We start from the raw sequence: 16174 nt of genomic DNA, 5'->3' as shown, positions 1-16174 counted from the left end.
TATTTATTTATTCATTTATTTATTATTTCTCTCTTTATTTCTCTCTCTTGTATACATGTATGAATTCTATAAGCTTTTCTGTTCATATAATCTTACCCATAGACATGTGAGATCCTTTTCCAATAAGAAAAAATACATATAAATAATAAGTAGTTGTACCTTAAGATAAAGATATTACAAATCAGGCTGAATGAGGAGAATCACGAATCCCTCCACCCCATACAAGCCTAGCACCTGGTAACTGGTTACAGCAGGCCGTTTCTGAAGACAGGTTAAGTGTGTAGAAGTTTCCCCACCTGAAGCACAGGCCTGCAGGAACTCCTGAGAGCTAAGAGTAGAACACTGACATTGAGGAAAGCCCTCTGGCACCCCAGGATCCACACTAAGTACAAGGTACCCACAGCCAACCACAGGAAGACTTCTGTTTCTACTTAGAAAACCACAAGAGAATGCTGTTTCCACTCTAATAATGAAAACAAACAAAACAAAACAAAACAAAAAACCACCAAACCAAAATAGATAATCTGCTTAATTTGATAAAGTCAACAATTAGTTCTCTAAACTAATTTTGAGTTAAAATTTGCAGCAAAATAATGTTCCAAGAAAAGTAGCTGAAAACAGAGGTGTATTATTGAAGTCTCAGGAATGTCAAACTTATGAAAAAATTCATTTAATATTCTATTTTTCAAAAACTTAAAATGCCTGTATACCAAGGCAACAATATTATTTAATAAACTGATGGCATTCCTAGAATGACTGAATCCCTGCCCTCTATTTGAACAGAAAAAGGTTTTAGCCTATTGTGACTATTACCAGACCATGTTACTGGAGGTTGACACTTCTTCAATTTCTTCTGTAAGTGGTGTCAGAATTTCTCCTTTATCAGTCAATTAATCTGCCCACAGAGTCTTCTGTCCTCCCCCTACATTCTCTAAGTTAATTCATACTTCATAGCCTATAGTAAGAGAGACCCAAGTCATAGGGTACTGGACAGAAAAGCCACCTTTCTCATGGTTTTCCTAGCAATGCCCCATGGCAGCTGCACTCAAGAGATTCCTGTCTAAGTGACTATCATTGCCACTTATTAACAGGTACCCAGTATCAAGGCATATTCAGTGTGGGATATAAAGACATTTATTGATGTATCGTTTTCTATTCCTGAGCTTTCAGAGAAGAAATCCAGTCAGAACAGGAAGTAGAATAGAGGAAATAAAGAAAAAGAGAAAAATATCACTGAGGATTAGTATAAATTCAATTTAAAAATAATGTTGCATATACTTAAAAAACACTTCACTCAATATTTTACAAAAACTACTGTAGTATTTACTTTTGTTTCAAGAAATGCTTAAGAAATTGGCCATACATTTCTGAAAACTTCTCACACTTTCAGTCAGTTACACATTTTATAAGGAAAGAAACCACTTGACTTTTGAGAAAGAGACAATTAGTAGAGACCATTCCCAAACTTGGTTTTTACCTCTCTTCACTGAAAAACAAGTTGATTTGTTTCTGGGCCAAACATCGTAATTTCACTTTGGTTTTGCTGAACTCTTTTGAATTTGTTAGGTTTGTTGGAGAGGGAGAGGTGGTTATCGTTGTTTTCTTATTGGTTAGTTAGTTTCATCAAAAACTTTGATGCCATGTAAAATATAACATATTACTTCTTAAAATGGAGTTGCTCATACTCCTAATTTATTTTAATTACAGGGAAAAAAAGTTTTATAAATGCAAAAACAATGAGCCATCATTACGCCTTTGGTAATAGATATGACCCCATTCCCTATTTTGTGAAGAATCAGGTTGGGGGATGTAATCTAACACACACACACACACACAAAAACAAAAACACAAAAGCCTCTAGATTAAAAAAGACTGACCAATACACCGATTTCATCAAGTACTAGTAACTTGTTTATTTTCTTGTAGAGAGAATGAGGCCCATTTTACTCAGATTGCATAAAGCAGCATTGAGATTTGCTTCAAATCACTTTCCTTATGTGTTGTTTCCCTAACACAACTTTGCAGGATAACTAGTCCTGTATCTAGCTGTGTACCATATGTACCTTATGTGTAGAGAGAGATGATTTTTGATAAATCAGGTGACAATGAACGATCAACTCCGCATGAATAAAGAACCTACTGTCTCTATATGGCTAGAACTGAGTTTGGTCCATGGGGAATCCTAAATAAATGTTTGTTTGTGTATTTGTTTTAGTGAATGGTTGAATGAACAACTGCAGATGAACTCCAAAATCACTTTTATCACCTCTCAGATTACCTATCTCCATGTGCTCAAACAGTCCCAAAGAAGTTGCAGTCACATACCCCTGTGAGAAGGGCCTGTAAGAACCTGATGAAAGGAATTCACGAATATGAAGACTTAATCTTCTTTGGGAGGGAATTTGCACGTTGGTCTGAAAAGCATCTATTCCCTCTCCTGTACATCTAACAATTTTTTTATTATAATTTTAAAGGAAAGTGTCACACACTTATTCTAATTTTAAAGGAAAGTGTCATACACAGGTGACAAGAATGCTGGGATTCTGATGAATTTAAAATGTTAATATGAGGAGAATTATGGATGTTATACAGAAGCTGAAAACTTGGGTCTTTATTGTTGTTCACTCTGCAAGTCTAATCAGATGACACTTCTCAAATTACCGATGTATAAAATGAGATTTTGCTACTATAGCTCCTTTTCAAGTGTGAAAATGTTCATCATGATTTAGGTTGAAATGAGTGCCATATAATGTCTAATGTGCAATTAAAATAAGGTGATGTCATGAATTATCCAACAATTTTTAGATGTTCTATTCAGGATTTATTCTTTCTACTTATTTCTCTTAAAGGAATAACATGCTATAGACACAGCATTTTCTACTCCTTCATTAAAAATAGGCAATGATTAAGCATCACAATATGAATGATATCATATTAAAAATTAATAGTTTAATTACTAGATAAATAACAAAATTATGGAGGAGGAGATTTTAAAGGCAAGTTTGCTTTATAATACTTGTAGAAAATATATGCTTAAAACCCAATAAAGAAAAATTATTATGGCAAGATAGTAGTAGCAGCAATATATAAATATTAATTAATATTATTATTATTATATCTATAAATCCAATGCCCCAAGAAGATCAACAAATGTAACATACATACTTATGAATTGATCAAATTGAAAATTTCTGTTCATTAAAAAATCCAATTAAAAGTGTTAATAGGGAAACAAAAACTAAAAGAAGATATTTACTATACCTGTATCCAAAAAAATACTTTTCAGAATATATAAACAGCTTCCACAAACCAATAAGGAAGAGAGTAACGATATAATAAAAGGAACAAGATTTGCATAATTTCAAATCTTCTCACAAAAGAGTTTCATGAAAGAGTTTCAAATAGCCAACACAAGTCAAAATGGTGATTATCTCTGTGGAAATGAGTCACAGGAAAAATGTCTTCTTGAGTTTTTGGAATATTCTATAGTTACATTTAGTAGGTTTAAGCTTTTAGATTCATGGAATATGCACTTGAGTTTGTGGACCTACCTATATGTCTGTTATATTTAAAATTATTTGAAAATAAAAACTACATCGAAATAAAATATCTCACATATGAGTTGCAAAATTCTACAGATATAATAGTGTTCTCTTGAGGAATCTCCAAAATCAAAACTCTCATATATTGTTAATGGGCATACAAAATATCACAACCCTTATGGAGAATAATATGACAATAATAAACAAAATTACATACACATTTTATCCAGCTATCCACTTTGAGACATCTGCTCCAAAGTTTCATTGATGAAAATATGAAAATATATGTGCAGAAAGCTATGTATTGCAACTCTCTACAAATTAACAAAAGATTGGGAACAATCCAAATGTCCACCAAGGGAGGACTGAATAAATGATGCACATTCAAGCATTGGAGGACTGAGATTCTATAACAGAAAAAAAGAAATATCTCTATATGCAGTCAAGAGGAGTGATATTCAGAACACAGTGTATGTTTTGTTTTGCTTCATTTTTTTATAAAGCATGATGAAAAAATATAATATTCCATAACTTAAGCAAGGGAGAATATTCATTTCCATAAAGCTCCATTTGCTTTTATTTATACACACACACACACACACACATACACATACATATGTTATAAAAAGCAAAACTATGGATAAATTTCCCCCATAAAGAGATAGCATGATTATCTTAACAGTAAATCTTAAAGAATCTACAAAAAAAAATTGACTGGAACCAATTAAGAAGGTGAGGAAGATTGTAGAATACAAGACAATTTACAAAAATTAGTATGTTTCTATATACTAGCAATGAAGAGTTGGAGAACTGAAAATAATCCAAATGTCCCTCAACTGAAGAATGGGTTAAAGAAAATAAATGGTGGAAAGATACAAATGTAGTGATCCAAAGGGGCACCTGCCCCCCAATATTTATAGCAGCAATGTCCACAATAGCCAAACTATGGAAAGAGCCAAGATGTCCACTGGCAGATAAACAGATAAAGAGGAAGGATGAATACTTATCATTTACATCAATGTGTATGGAACTGGAGGGTATTAGGCTGAGAGAAATAAGCCAGAGAATGACAATTATGATATGGTTTCACTCATATGTGAAATATAAGAAACAGCACGAAGTATCATAGGGGAAGGGAGGAAAAACTGAATAGGAAATAATCAGAGAAGGAGACAAACCATGAGAGACTCTTAACTATAGAAAACAAACTAGGGTTGCTGGAGGGGAGGTGGATGGGAGGATGAGGTAATTGGGTGATGGGCATTAATAAGGGCATATGATGTGATGAGCATTGGGTGTTATATGCAATTGATGCATTATTGAACTCTACATCTGAAACTAATGATGTACTATATGTTGGTTAATTGAATTCAAATTAAAAAATAAATAAATGGTGGTACATCTCTATAACAGAATATCACAGAACAATAAAAAAGAAATATACTACTGATATATATAACAACAGTTAACCTCAAATTCATTCTGATAACTGAAACACCTCTGCTCCAATAGTCTACATACTACATGATTCCATTTCTATGAAATTCTGAAAAAAACAAAACTATAGAGACATAAAACTGATGAGTGGTTGCCAGAGGCTGGAGGTAGTTGTGGGTTTGACTATAAGGAGCACGGGGGGATTTAGACGGGGCCACTATAACTTGACTATTGTGATTATGCCACTGTACGCGCTTGTCAAAATTTGAAAAATTTAGCACTAAAAATAATTTCACTATTTGTATACCTTAGTAAGGCAATTTTTAAAAATCAGAGGATAAGCCATTGAGAGATGAAAAATAATCATAATTTCATATAGAATGATAATAGTGGAGTGCGCGGTCAGGGGTAGAAACTTTTCTCTAAATTGCAGATTCTTTCAAGAGATTTAACTTGTTAATCTTTATTTCAGATGTGATGTTGAACCTATGTAAATATACATAATTGTAGAACAATTAAATTTTAAAATGCAATTTATAATAATTAAAGTAAATAAGTCTGTCATAAATCAAAATAATAACAGAGATTTAAAAACAAAACAAAAACAACCTTCAAAAAAGAGTTTTTAACTATTTTCTTAAATCATGTTGTCGATAGTATTGATAATATTGTTTTTGTTATTCAGACCCAGCTTTATGTGTTTTTTGCAATAGAGCAAATAAGTAATTGTTTTGATGTCATTGAGAATCAAGCTATACTACATGATTGAAAGGAGTTCTATTTTCAATGAATGTATATAGTACAATCTACTCAGTATAGAGATCATGGTAGGCAGGTGCAATAGGAAAGCAGTGAACTGATGTTAATTACATAGGCATAATAATAATAATAATAATAATAATAATAATAATAATAAATAATAGCACATGTTAATTGTGCATAGTTCCTGCCTTAATCATGGAATTAAAATTTTTAAGGAGCTGTCTCCTTTTAGTTAGAAACAGTACTTAGAGACATTAATTTGAGTTTAGAGGACTATAGTACAATTACTTAGTGTTTGTGATACTGTTGATCAGGTGAAATAAAATAGATGGGCAGCTTTCAAAGGTGTTGCTTGATACATATAATAAGAACAGTTTCTATGACTAGAAGCAGAAACTTGACTCTAGTTGTCACAGTGGGAATACAAGCTTTCCACTCGGTTCTCACATCTAAGCCAGTTATTAGAACTAAAATCTATTGATTGAGGGAGAGGTTAGGTCAACTTAAGGAATACAGTTACAATTTCTGCTATAAATCTTCCCCAGGAGGTTATGTATCCTTTCACCAGGGTTACTATAATCTAAGAAAAAAATAAATACCCAGTAAGAACTCGTGCTTTTTTAGAAATTCGTTGTGAATTATTGTTACAATCTGAAAAATCAAAATAGCAAATAGTTAGAGGCAATATATAGATCAAATGACATACTGTATATTCCAGATAGACATCCCTGACTCTCAGCCAAATTCCCATATTACTAAAAGGTACTTTAGTGGGAAAAGCCATAAAAGCCTTTGGAATCACCGTTTGCAGCTTCATTTTATTTCCTTACACCACCAAAATAGAAAAGCAATGCCTACCTCATGCCATGGAGATTTGTAGAAATTAAAGTACCATCAAATCCTTGAAAGACTCAGGGGTATTGATTTTTACCACACTTCAATTTATTTTTCCTTGCATCATGCAAACATCCAAGGATCCTTCATGGATTTTGAAGAAAACACGTGTATTACTGAAAACTTAATAAAATGGGAAGGCCAACTGGAATTGCCATTCGAGATAGTATATCTTTAGTGGATCAATTCACCCACCATCAATTGACCTGGAAGGCTTCTTTTTGTTTCTTGGTGGTAGTTAGTAAAGATAATCAGAAGCAGTCTGCCTTACAAAATGGAGAGAGCAATTAGATGCCCTACCTCTGAACTAGTATGTCAGCCTTTCTGTTCCCTATAATACAGTGTTCCCAAAGAACCTTAATATCTTGATATCCTAGAAAATATTGTTTATCCATTAAATAAATGACATTCTATTAATTGGACTGAGTGACATTAAGTAGACAGTACCCCTGGTCCCATACCAAGAGATTTACATGTCAAAAGGAGTTAAATCTTGTAAAAATTCAGGGTCCTGACATATCAGTGAAATTTCTAGTAGTCTATTTTTCTGAGGTACTCTGGGATATCCTCTCTAAAGCAAGACTGGTTGATGCATCTTGTGGCACCTTCCACTAGGAAGGAGGGGGCAACTCTGGTTTTAGGATGCAACTATACATTTATGTATGAAACTCAAAAGACCTCTAGTTCTGACTGGAGCCCAAATCAAGAAAATGTTCTGCAAAGAAAGAAGCTAAGGTACAAGATGTCCTGCAACTTGAGCCTTATATGCCACGAAACCAATTCAATTCTCTCTCTGCTGAACTATTCTTCATTTTGGAGCACACTGTGGCCTGGTTCCTGGCCCTTGTGGAGGTGGAAACTGACTACCTGTTCATGGAAAAGGAGATAACCTTACAAATTGAACTACAAATCAAGAAACATGCATCACCTGACCCACCATATTTCCATATTTTCAGTTGGGATTTGGAAGTAGGCAATGCTCTTAAGTACTACACAATTGTACCTTTCTAGAGATTCCTTCCTCAGATGACACCTACTGCCATGGTACTACTAAAGAATGTTCTTATAGTCTTAGTTTTGTATTGTTTGAGATACCTTATCCAACAAGATTTAACATGGCACATCTGATCAGAGTCCACCCTGATCTCTTTGTTAGTTCTTAAACAGACATATGATCTGAGACTGGGATCTATGTCTGTTGCATCCCTAATGCTGACCAGGTCCTGATACAACCCTACCTGTTTGTTTTTATTTTAGCCTCCCGGAGATGGAGACTGTCGGCTGCCTATGAATGCCTATAACCACAAATCCTCATGTACTTGTACCCCCAGCACTGGAACTCTTGATATCTACATGAATCATCTTAGTCTGTTATATGCTTGTTGCTGAGAGGGAGAGACCAAAACAGTCTTATTTTTTTCTATTTGTTCCTACCCTTTCCTTTTTCCGACCTCCAACCAAGATATGCAGTAATAACCTATACGGTGTGACTTACTGACCACATGCACATAGATGCACATGCACGTGCATGCATATATATTAAGAGCAGGATACTTGGCGTGAAAGAATTAAGAAGTCATATTCTGACCTCTGTGTGTGCAGAATTAGAGAGTGAGGGGATAGGTCCTACCAACAACATGGCCTCACAGGAAGCACCATGATAGCTGTATTTCTGGCTAGCGGGGAAGGATCCATGTTCACGTCAGTCCTCAACAAGAAATTTTCATTTTCCACAAAAGGGATTACAGCTAACTCTCTTCATGAACAGAATGTTAATTAAAATAGAGAATACAGATTAAAAAGCAAAAGACCAATTCTGTTGTAGGGAAGAAAGCAAGAGGATAGATGAAAAATCTTTTCCTAGTTTATGACTACGGTAGATAGACTACATTTTGCAAAATTTTTCAGTTATCTACTACTCATATAAATTGTTGAATACTCATATCTACTAATCATATAAATTGTTGAATACTATCAATTAAGTGAGGTATATTGAAATTTTCTCCCTCTACCAAACATGGGAAATGACAGAAAGAAAGAAAAGGAAATTAAGATATTTATGATGAGAATGGGTTGTGGAAAGCAACAGTGGATGAAAGTTTTTAGCCAAGTTTTAGAAAAAAAGATGGAAAAGTGATAACTGACTATAGAGTTAAAGAAGTTGAATCTATGTGCTTATAGAGGCAAATACCTTCAAGAAGTGAGCTGATAAGCTTTGCAGGTCAGCTGAGGCTCTCACAGCTTGGAGGCATCACAGAACCTGCAAGCAGGAGGTAAAGAATGGGGCTTGGGTGAGTGTCTATGAACGGTGTATGTAGCCCTCTAGGGCTTTCCCTGACTAATGCATGAGATGACTGCTACTTCTCATCAGTGCTGCAAGAGATGGGATGTTTTATTCTGTAAAGCAAATGAAGTAAAGAGAGGAGGTCCCCAAGCACAGGAGAAGGAAGAAGAGAGACAGAGGCTGAGAAACAGGAATTTCATGAAAGCATGCATTAGGAACTGTGGACCCTCAGCAACCTCCCCTAGTACCTTCAAGGAAGACTGCCAACCAGACAAATTATAATCCCCACCCCGGAAGACCCAGGCAAGAGATAGAAGACTTTTGCCCTAGAGAAACTGAATAACCCAGAGAAAAGTTCTTCAAGCTAACACTTACATTTCATTCATTTCAGAATGAATATTCCAGAAGAAATATTTTTGACATCTCTGATCAATGATGCCAAACACTTACATGATTTCCAGAAGGGCACACTGACAATGAAGTTGCCACATACATTGCATTTGCTTGCCCTACAGCACCAACACATTCTTGCTCTAAATGGGTGCTAATAAATGTTTTCTGAGTCTATTAACAAATTCAGCCACATCCTTGTCAAATCTCATTATCAAACATCACAAAGTGCTGGAAGAAACTTTTGTAGGTCAACTAATATGTTCCCTTGACATAATAACTTCTAAACAGAGTTTTCTATCATATTTCTGTCCAATGTCAAGATAGAAGTGAACAAACCCACATGCAACTTTAGAGCTCTTATATTTTTGCTTCAGTGAAGCTAAACCAAATTATTTAATAGCTTAAAGTCAATCTCCTATCTTTTCAAAATTTCAGCATCAGCATTCATGAAAGGTTTTGGTGGAGTTTCAGACTAGCAACTAAAAAAGACACTGGTAGTCTACTGTGTATCCATGGAAATAGGAAATGAGTAGACTTTTTGATATGATTATGCTATCTTTGGGATAGGTCATAATGACACCAGGTGAAAGGAAATGCAGGACAGAAAAGGGCCTGAAGCAAGCCCGTCCTCATTAATTTTATCTCAACTCCAATGGTCTCATTTGTCACTGGCACTGTAGTTTTCAACCCTCCAGCTCTGTAAGAAAATGTCTAGTTGTTTCTAAAATTCATTGAGAGGTCTGGCTTTCATGAAATATTTTTGATAACTCACTTTCTAGTTACTAGAAAGGGTTAAGAATCCCTTATTGAATTAATTTCCTGGTTATAATTAATGTTCTACTTTTTAGAATAACTCATTGTGCTTCTTTTCACTGATACCTATGTAAAGCAGTCATCCTTTTAAATTTGTCACTTTTATATACTGCCTCATTGATCCTATGAGGATTAAATAATATAATGTGTGTAAAGTGCTTAGCACAGTACCTGGCAGAGTAAGTGCACATTAACTGGTAGCTGTTTGGGTTGTTATATTATTATTACTATTAGCTTGCAATTTCATGCACTTTACATTTAATATCTTAAAAAAACAAGTATTTTCGTCTATCTGGCTAATGGTTAAATCACATAGAGCCATATAATCAAATGTTATTCCTTCTTTTTGACATGATCTCTTTCCTTCTTTATTCTTTTATTTTTGAGAGTAAATACAAAATCATGATGACTCAAGTTTACATAATTGGAGTTTTGAGAATCCTCATTTTTCTCAGTTATATTAGTTTTTATAGTAAATGCCCAGTAAAGGGTTAATCCCACTTCTGCTTTGTCCTTTTTTTGAATAATCTTCACCAAGAAGTATTTCTGTTCCCTTTTATTCCTTAGAAACAGAGAGAAAAATGTGTATTTTATATTATTCAATTATATCCATTTTTTTACTTAAATATCGGCTCATTAAGCAGCTTTAACTGTATTGGTAGAATATTTGTTGCTTTCTCTTGCTGCATTCAATTTCTTTTACAAAACTTAAGTGCACTAAATTTCACCGGTCTTTTGTAACTAGAGTTGCAAACATTTAGGTGTGCCTTGGACATATTCCTTTATGCCCGTTTTTGTGGCATCCCTTCTCCTTTGCATTTATGTTTGACATTTTATATTTTTAACAAAATGCAATGAACAGTTGCATTAATTTATGCCACAGTGGCTCTGACAGGCTCTACGTTGACTTTCAGTTCTGCCTTCTTCTCATCTGATATCCTGAGATGCATGTGCAGTGAACAACATAGATCATTTAAACCTCAGTTGTATCTAAAAAACAAACAATGATAACCAGTTTCTCCTTTCCAAGACCTTCTCAGACTCAGTATAACAATATATGTATCGACTACACACACATACACTCTCACTCACACACTTTTCTCACAACTTTACTCCAATAATACCTTCTCACAGAGCTCCTTTACACCAATTCAAAATTTCTCTGCTAGCTCCTGCCCTCTCAGGATCTCCTCCTGCTTTAGATTTCTCCTTAGTGCTTGTAACTCTAATACTCTAGGTTTTATTAACTTACGCTTGACTGCCTCTCCCGTAAGAAGTTATACTCTAGAGAGTAGGGTTTTGTCTGTTTTGCTCACTGCTATTTTACTAGTACCTGGAACAGTGCCGGGGGCCACATGACACACCTCCTCCATCCCACCACGTTCCATGTAAATAAGATTTCCTGGAGCATAACTGGTGTCCCTGGCATTGTGCAAAATAGTCACCTCATCTGCCATCCACTAGGCATAAAATAAATTTTTTTTTAAGATTTTATTTATTTATTTGTCAGAGAGAGAGACTGAGAGAGAGTACACAAGCAGTTGGAATGGCAGGCAGATGGAGAAGCAGGCTCCCTGCTGAGCAAGGAGCGCCATTCGGACTCCATCCCAATGTCTAAAGATATCCTTACTGGAAATGAACGTGATATTCACACTATAGAAAATAAAATAAAATAAAAAATCAAATACACACACTTAATAAATTTAACACTTTTTATATTTTGAATACGAATCCATGTTTGTTTTTGGAAATAAAGGTAGATATTTGAGGAAGAAAATATGAGGTTGCATTTAGCTACTGATTTCAACCCGAGGGAAACTTACTTTTGAACTAATGGCTACTAAGGAAAATATCAATATTTTTTAATTATTAAAAATTCTTTTGCTGAAGTATGTCATCCTCTATATCATTTTCTCTACTGAATCTATCTGTGATATAAAATAATTTCCATCAAAAGGGATCACATACAGCTGGTAACTCTGAGGCTGACTACCTAAAACAGGTAATTGAGGGGATGTAAGTACCCTAGTTCAAATGACAACCAAACCCCAAGTTTGTTTTTGCATGCCCACAAATCTCAACGGTTGCCTCTGGGTTTTTAATAAATGTTGTACGTGTGTAGTACAATAGAGTGGCACACTTAGCTAATTTTCTGAATTTCTTTATCCTTGGGTTCTATCAGTTTATTTCCTGAAATTCAGCCTTTGTTAAAGTACCAATACAGGGTTTTCACACTTCTCCCAGCATTTTTGTTGTGGTAGTTTGTTTGCTTGCTTAAAAAATGCCTTAAACTGAAATATATTTTTAAAGGGAACAACGTTAAAAAGAATTATGGATATTGATGTAGAATTTATATCACTTTATATTACTACTCCAAGGTCATTAAAAACAAGAAAAACAAAAGTGAGGAAAGTTGAAAGTTACTCCCTAAACCAAATGATAATTGTTTCACTGACAACCTCAATTTCAAGTGGAAAATGCAGTTACAAGATGCTGGAACAGACATCTCATGTGGAATATGTTTGACCTTGTTCATGCTTTTTAAAGGGAAACGAATTCATAGGTATATTCTTTTCATTTTTCTTTTCTTTTAGGTTTCTGTACCGAAAGAGCTGATGTATCTACCTTCAAAGGAAAGAACCAAAAAGCCTCAATGATGACAAGACTGCAGTGCATGGGGCCCTGTGAGATTGGGCGTCTCAGATCCAGGAATGGACCATATACTTTCCAACTGTGAGATGGATTTACTACACAGGCCCACACTGAGGCCCCTGGAATGTGGGAGAACTGTCCATCTTCAGATTAATCATTTCTTGGCCAGGAAAAATTCAGACCATCAGCCTCTGGCTGAGTGTCTTTGGAAGACCACTGGGAGATTATTAAATCCTATAGGCTTCTAAAAGATGGTATCCGCGTTAAATGAGCTCCTTCTAAAGCCACACTTTACCTATTGGCCAATTTGGCTCACCCTATCCCACAAAATTCTCCTAAGGACAACACTTTTTAGTCAGATAAATCAATTTCCAGTTTGAAGGGGTCATGACACCATCAGGGTGAGAGCCTGGGGGCCATAATCTTAATTGGCTACATTGAATGTTACAAGAATATAGCAATATGGACTCTAGGTGCTAAGCGTTTGTCACAAACACATAAAAACAATTCTAAATGTAACCCAAATTTGAGGTACAGAGATAAAGCACAAAAGCTTTCATTTCCTTTGTCAGGAAACAAATACGGCTACTCTGTACCTAAAGGCATTCATTATGACTTGTGTTAGAAGCAGTGTTGAATATTCTAATAAGATATTTTAAAAATTACTTCCTGAAAGCTCAATGTTTGAGATGGAATTGGTGTTCTTAAGAGTACTATATTCAGAACAAGGAATTCAACCTCACCTGAAAGGGAACCAGATACTAAAATCTCCTTCCTTATCAAGCGTTTCTACTAGGTCTTAAAAGAAACTTCAAGCATCTGGTTTTGGTAGAGATAAAAGTGGAAGTATATCTCTCTGGTTACTAAGCAAACTGTACTTTTTGCTTTCAGGCATTTGCTTTCCCCCAAAGTTAATCAGGACCAGTCATGTCACTGCCCAGTATCTTTGAAGACCACCATTTTGTCTTGTCTGATTTCCTTCATCTTTGGATGTTCCTGTCTCTCTACCTCAAAAAATACTGGGCTGTTTTTTTGCCTCAAATACTGGCTCCCCCACTTGCTTACTATCAAATGCACCCAAACATTCTTTAATTGTCACTCTTCCTTCCCATTTTGGGAAATCCCCACAGGATATCTAGATTTTTCACTATCTCACGAAAGAAGAAAAAAAGCACATACCTTGGGTGTAGATCACCTTTTTCCTGGCCTCCTGTCTGTGAAATACTCCTCAGCTGGTAGAGAAGAGGAACAAGGAGAAAGGTTCCATGTTATAATGTTTCTTCTTCTCAGAGCTCATCTTCTTGTGGCTGCTCAATTTTACACTAATATATGCATTTCTGTAATTTTTCTCCTTGCTTGAGCCATTGGTAAATGTGGCCTCTGGTACAGAAGTCAAACAAACTAGTAGGGACCATATTATAATATCAACTGATCCACCAGGATCATGAATCAAGAAGATTTAATCATCCTTTGTTCCTGTTTAAAATGTCCAGCTTTCAGGTGTCAGACAGCATTGTCTTCATGCTAAGTCACAAATACTGTCTCACTTCAAAAATTAGTTTATCTAGTCCAACATACCAATCAAAATCAATTCAACATTAAATCTTCTTCCCAAGTTGGGGCCTTACTTTGGCCTAAATCTGAAATGGCACAGGTGATATTTCCAGCTTTTTCTGTCTCCTTTTTTATTTTTCCTCCTCTCCCATTTGCCCAGTTGCTAGCTATTTCTGCCACTACCAAGGTCAGAATTTTGAGAAGTATGCTAAGAAGAGAGGTAAGAGAGGTAAGCTCCTCATCAATCAGATACTATGTCCACTGGTTTTGTTCTCACTCAACAGGTCGATATTTACAGATGACTCACTGCCTTAAGGTATACTTTTTTCTGGGCTCTTGGTAGAATCCATCACTGGCTACTTTTCTCATGTAGATCTCTTGACTCTAGAAGATGCATTTGTATTCCCAGCAGTAAGTTGCAACCCCTTCCTCAGCTCTTAGTAAACAGGCCCTTTTATCTTTTTCCTTCTGGGTTCTATTGTCCTTCTAGGGCCCGCATCAGTTCCAAGGAAAATACCCTTACCCTGACAAACCCTTGGAGAAGAGGACTATCCTAACATAGCCCTGCCTACTACACATATTGCCTGTTTTAGCTTTCTCTGTAGTAAATCTGGTCCCAAACCTCTGGGTCTCCCAGTAGTAGAGACCATATTTCAAGCTCTTTCAGTCTTCCCAAAGAAGAGCCCCTCATTAGGCTTGAGGTGTTTGTGTAGGTCCCCCACCCAACCTCCCTCCCAGCTGTAAATTGTTTTTTGAAATGTCTGTAATGAAAATCCATCTAACTTTGATATCTAATAGGTATTTTATTGGCACCCAAAATGAAGGAAGAAAGTTCTGTCCTATCTTAATATCCTGTGTTAACAGCTTTCAAACTTATGAGGACTTTGGTGGGTGCATGTAATTCATTAGTCATTGCATATAATCACAGACATTCATGGAGCACCTTCTATGTGCCAAGAACTATGGGCAGTAATAAGGACACCAACGTAATTAAAACCAAATTTCTACCTGATTGTTATTTTCATGATTAAAGTAAAATAAAAGAATAATACTCTAACTCTGAAATACTCTTTCAATAATATTTAACAATAACTTTCCCAATTTTTACACTATTTAACACTAACTTCTATCAGGAAAAGATAGCAAAGATGCATGAGCACAGCTTTGCTTTTTCTGTTTCATTTGATGCCTGCTTCAATGCCCTGATCCTAATTTTCTAGGGTTAATGATTAGAAAAAATAAGTATCCTTTGTAAAACCTCTATTTATGAAGCTATCTTTTCATTTTTGTTGTTTTAATTTTATTTTTTTATTGTATATTTATTTATTTATCTATTTATTTATTTTATGTTATTTATATATTTTATTTTTATATTGAATTTTTAAATTTTTTATCACAATAAATTTAGTTAACATCGGTCACCTTACATAGTTACAAAATTTTATTTTCTTGTGATGAGAACTTTTAAGATTGACTCTCTTAGGAACTTTCAAATATGCAATACGATATTATTAACTACAGTCACCATGTTATACATTATATTTCCATCACTTATTATTTTATAACAGAAAGTTTGTACCTTTTGATGCCCTTCACCCTTACACTAATATATACATTTCTGTGCTGTGATTCTTATCTTCAGAATTCTTATAAGATGGGTGTTCAGACATCCCTAACTCATATTCCTGATGCCTCATCCCTTACTTACTCCTTTGGTATGATAGTGACTGCTTGCCTATATGCTCCAAATCTACAGAACCGGGCATCACAAAGCAGGGTTAGTATCTTAAATTCCATATTCTCTCCATAAGTTTTCCCAACCTCCTTCCACCAATACAAGCAC

Source organism: Ursus maritimus, unplaced genomic scaffold, assembly GCF_017311325.1.
Source record: "Ursus maritimus isolate PB19 unplaced genomic scaffold, ASM1731132v1 scaffold_1, whole genome shotgun sequence".
Lineage (NCBI taxonomy): Eukaryota > Metazoa > Chordata > Mammalia > Carnivora > Ursidae > Ursus > Ursus maritimus.
This window is presented reverse-complemented; position numbering follows the sequence as displayed.